This window comes from Mastomys coucha, unplaced genomic scaffold (genome assembly GCF_008632895.1).
Source record: "Mastomys coucha isolate ucsf_1 unplaced genomic scaffold, UCSF_Mcou_1 pScaffold1, whole genome shotgun sequence".
Lineage (NCBI taxonomy): Eukaryota > Metazoa > Chordata > Mammalia > Rodentia > Muridae > Mastomys > Mastomys coucha.
The window spans coordinates 42,161,319-42,166,925 of NW_022196891.1; the positions used below are offsets into that span (position 1 = coordinate 42,161,319).

At 34.7% G+C, this 5,607-nt stretch overlaps 1 pseudogene; it reads right to left on the minus strand.

Moving 5' to 3' along the window:
- Nucleotides 1-247: 247 nt before the first annotated feature.
- Nucleotides 248-355, minus strand: LOC116072278 (annotated as a pseudogene).
- Between the last annotated feature and the right edge of the window lie 5,252 nt (nucleotides 356-5,607).

The following is a 5,607-nucleotide window of genomic DNA, read 5'->3' on the forward strand; positions in this document are numbered from 1 at the left end:
GGTGGTCATCTTAGTCTCACTCCTAGCCTAGCCTAATTGAGTGGTCCCTTGCAAAGATCATCTGTCTAGAGCTCACTCCATTCCAGGCTCAAAGTCTTGATCAGGATTTTTCTAGTCTCAGGCTTGCTCTGGGTCCTAGAAGCTGTGGGAACTTGCAAGGTGCCTGACTGTTGATTGTCTCAGCTAACTTACTGCATGAGTCCCTTGGAACTTGACTGATGGTGGTCTCAGATTCTTCTTTTCAGGGAATGATGGGCTACTAATCATTCAGGTGTTTAGAAGTCAGAACACTGAATGTAGACATAGTCTCTCTCTTCTGTACTACATACTACATTCATGAATTTTAATGTAAACTTTGGTTTTAACAAAATCCATCCAATTCCTTTGATTAGTTGATCTTTTTAATTAAAAGGGGTTAATTAATGTAAGAAGTAAATGAGTGAGGGAACATAAATTTTAAACATTTTTTTCATCTGTATTTAATGCATTATACAACACTGTTAATTGTTATCATTCTCTAGACAATCAAACCTTACTGTACCTTTAAATTTTATGTTGAGATAGTAGTATACTGAGCTCTATGAAAACTTTCTTTGCTAAATGTTTATTTAACTGAACTTTCAGAGTGAAGAAAAATAGTGGCTTAGGAGAATATTTTATACCTTAGATGGCTATTCAAGAATGCATAAATTAGACTTCACAAATATATATATATATATATATATATATATATATATATATATATATTTGCTAGCATCAGGACCATGTACCAAACTATCCTGTAGGTAAAGTAATCAGGAGACCAAAATATTGTATTTGAATAAGAATTTCTTGACTTGAGTAAGAATTCTGCTTCCTCAAGAAAAAAGTTCTGAACAATTTGAGCTAATGCAACTTCTAGAGTATGACTTAAAGATTGTGGTACATGCTCTTGCATTGGAAGTGCAAAGACATTTGTACTTTCTAAACTCAAACCCAGGGATAACATAACAAGCAAGATGTAGCTGCTTTTGTTAATTAACATAATAGAAAAAAGCTAGTATATAGATTAATTTGTTTCTTTTTTTGAAATTAATTCATTTTTCACATTCCATATTCCATTCCCTGTCACACACCCTGATCCACCCTCTGACTGCTCCACATTCTATACCTCCTCCCCAGGCCTTCTGTCATCATGTGGACACTCCCATCCCCCAACCCTACCTGACCTCGAAACTCACCGGGGTCTCCAGTCTCCTGAGGGCTAGGTAAATCATCTCTGTATGAAGGCAGGCCCAGAAGTCCTCTATTGTATCTGTGCTGGGGGCCTTATATCAGCTGGTGTATACTTATGCTGTCTGTTTTGTGGTCCAGTGTTTGAGAGATCTAGGGGGTCTAGATTAATTGAGACTGCTGGTCCTCCTACAGAATCTCCCTTCTTCTCAGCTTCTTTCAGCTTTCCCTAATTCAACAACAGGGGTCAGCTCCTTCTGTACATTGGTAGGGTGCAAATATATGCATCTGACTCTTACAGCTACTTGTGGGTCTTCCGGAGGGCATTCATGCTAGGTCCCTATTTGTGAGCACTCCATAGCTTCAGTAATAGTGTCAGGCCTTGTGACCTTCCCTTGAGCAGGATCTCACTTTGGGCCTGTTGCTGGACCTTCTTTTCCTCAGACTCTTCTCCATTTACATCCCCGTAATTCTTTCAGACAGGAACAATTATGGGTCAGAGTTGTGACTGTGGGATTATTTTTGTTTCTTATAGAAAAAAAAATTCTATGAAATAAAATTAGTGTTTCTCTGCTTTGCCATACTATTTGAAACTAAGTGTTTTATAAAGGAAGTAGATTTACTTCTGCTTAAACTTTTAGAGAGTCAAGAATAGGCTGTTGGAGTCTTTATTAGGTACCCCTGGATATACCATAACATACTGGTAAAATGTAAAGGTAAAACGATAATATGCATATCAGTCATATGCAAAGATGATTACACAGCAGTTCAGGAAGTCATAGGGATATGATGGCATGTATTCTCTTTTTAGAGCAACTTGCTTTTGAGGTAACTTAATATAATTACCAAATAACTATTTCTTATGGAACAGAAATACCAGTGTCCTAACAAGTTTCCACTAAGACCAACATCTTAAAGATTTTACCATCTCAAACTGGCTGAACTAGGTCACAAGGAATGACTTGTGTTGACAGCACTTTAAGACATTTTATGAACCTTAGCAGGTGGGGTCTACTAGAAGGAGGCTGTTATTGAGATCCTTATGGACGCTATTCTGTCATATTCTCTGCTTCCTGCCCACTGGGGAGTAGAGTATTACCCCTAAGGCTTACTCCGAATGCCATGATATTGCTCCTAATTGTATGGAGCTACACCATCCTAGAGTGAGCCCTTGGAAACTATGAGCCAAGTGAATCTCCCTTCCTCTCTGTTACTTTATAAGGTGTTTTTGCCAAAGTGACATAATAGTTCGTAGCACTGTGAGGCAGAAAGTAATTTATTTGTGTAAGGTAAGCATATAGTGCACAAAAGAAATTGACAAATGGGACACATGTCAGAACTGATTCCTAGACCAATTATTTAGTGCACATTATGTACCATGTTTCCAGATTGCTGAAGGCAACTGTCCCACATAATTTAGAAGGGAACATTAAGTTCTGTCATCAGGGCTATAGCTGATACAATTTGGGTATTCCAAAAGAAACTTTTAATGTAGTAGAAATATACTCTGAACTGTGGAAACTAGGAAGATAGCCACAAGAAATGATAAGGAACCAAAAAAAAAAAAAAAAAAAAAAAAAAAAAAAAGCAATGATTATCAGATCTTGTAACTCTTTTATGATTTGGATGAAATGAGCAGTAGTAACAACAGAAATTACTCACATGTACTTTGAATATATACTCTTGTGTTTATTATAAATACTCTCCTAAATTAGTAATACATATTAGAATATACAACACATATTTATTCTTTGTAAGTGATGTGAAGCTGCTAGCCATCAATGTACAGCAAAGATATTTCTTTAAGTCCTTGTAAATAGATGTGAAAACTGAACATCACATTTGTACTGAGTTCACATATGTGCAGTGTTTATACCACCTTGTTTCAGGACTTGGACATCCTAATTGTAGAGCTTGGTGACCATGTTGAATTACAAGACCTTTTCTGAAACATTATAGACTTCTACAAATCACTTTAACAGAAACTGACTGTATGTGAAATCAACAATTGAAATGATCATAATGACTGTGGGTATTAACAGACCATGGAACTATTACAAATATATTAACTAAATGATATTTCCCATTTTATGGGTCTACTAGTTCTTGAGCAGCCTTTGTTTTTGTGTTCGTTACTGTTACAACTATTTCTCCAATGATGTACATAGCTTGTTTTCTTTAGGCTTCAAATAGTCTTCCTGTAAGAGAAACTTTTTCTAGTATCTTGTATCTTCAATTATCTTTATTTTATTTTAAGTTGTCCTCTAAATATTTTCCTTTATGAATACTGTCCTCAAGTAGATGGTTCAAGTGAGCTTTGCATATTCATGGTCCACATTTCCTCATTAATCATTTTGTCTTCAGCTTATACCAATTGCACTTTACTAACTAGCTCTATGGTACTAGCACCAAATGTCCTATTATATTGTCCTTGTAGTTTTTAGCATCATTTAACATATGTAGTTTATTTTATTCCTTTAAAACTTACTTTTTGTTGTTGTTTAATTTCTTACCTTATTTTTATCTGTTTGTTCTCTCTCCTCAGTCCTTCTCAGTTTCCTAAAGTAAATATAAAAACTAATTTAAAAAGCACCAGATAGGGGCCTCAAGTATCCTAAAAATCTTCTTACCTCTACATCCTCTCTTACTCTGTATTTTAGTTGTATAATAGGAGCACATCCTCTGATACAATTCTGGTCCAGGACCATCACTTCTCTACTATAACATGACTCTCTCCAGTGCTCTATAACTTATATCCAACTGTTTATCTTATCAATACCTTTACTACTGAACTAACTAGTACACTTAATATTCAGTAGTTTTTGAGTTGATACCTTATGTATATTTAAATTAAAGGCAACATCATTTTTCTAAAACTGTTTTATTGGGGTTTCTTTTTGCTCTTTTAAAAATTGCAACATTTGAAAATGCTTTCTTATAAATTCATTATCAACGCCCATTCCTTCATTTCTTTGTATCAACAGAGTCATGTCCTTATTTTCCAAGGTCTTCAGACCCAACATCATGATTGACTGCCTCCTCCTATTATTAAAAAATAAAGAAAATACTTGGTCCTGGTATCTTTCTGATTTAACAAATTAGTTCTATGCCTTGGTTATGTTTATCTTCTAACCAGCCATAACTGTATGGAAAAGAAAAATATTCTAGTAAATAGTTTATGAAAACAGAAACTTATTAGAACCAAGTCATTCTGTTATAAACAAAGTGATAAATACAATTATGTTTTCACTGTTTTAGAAACAGGTTTGAACAGGTTTTAATTGGCATTCAGGCACAAGAAACCAATTGAAATTCTGAGAGTACTTTCCTTTTAATAATGAACAGTAAAGCCACAGGCAGTGCTTTAGAAAAACACATAAATGATAGGAAAATTTAGCAGCTTGGTGTGCCAAACACAATCCTGTGTACAGATGTACTGAGATGGCTGCTGTGAACAGAATCATTTCTTATTAAAAGCTGTAGGCAGAACACATGTGTTTATAAAGTGTTGTCAGGATATTGGCACAAATGAAAATACAAATAAAATCAACTGCATATGAATGGAAAAAACCTTCTGAAATAAAAATACTTACTGTGTTGATACGAGTATCATTAAAGAGGTAATCTCCTAACAATGGTAATCAAGCCTAACACTTTATCTGAATGAATATTAGTATATATTAATTATATTGTAGAATATTTTATTTCAATACATTAAAGGAATTTGGTTGCTCCAATCCCCAGTGCCACAACTAATTTTACCCATGTAGTTTCAAATATCTTAAGGTCTATCTGATTAATTAAATCAGAGATCTTTAACTAAATGAGAATTAAATGTGTGGAAAAAGTAACCCTGAACGAGATAAGAATCAATCATAATAAGAGAATAAAAGACACAAAAGATATCATCCATGTAGGCATATGGGCACAAATATGATACAAGAAGGTCAGACATAAAAACCTGAAAATCATATTGGGGTGCCTCTGTTATGTAGACAACCATGTATGTGAAGGTGAACTATGTTAGACTTCATGTGTAATTAGGGGTTGTGTGATCTGTTACAGTGAAGTAGCACAAATAACTTTAAAAATTCGTGTAAGTTTCTGGGAAGTAGAACTATCTGGTGATGTAAGTATAGTAAGAAACTTTGAAGAAGTCTGTTCCTGGGACACGCATTTCTTTTCCTATCCCCGTAGACCTTCTCACGTTCATTCCACCAACTCTTTCACTTCCTACTCAACATTCTCCAACTTTCCTCTTTCTTCACTATTGCCTTGTGTGTGCTTCCAATGAATGTATAACACTCTGTCTGGGTTCTTCTGAAATACCAACTTATATTTACAGAGAACACATTTGCATAACAATCTTTAAAATTCTTTTTACTGGAAATATTT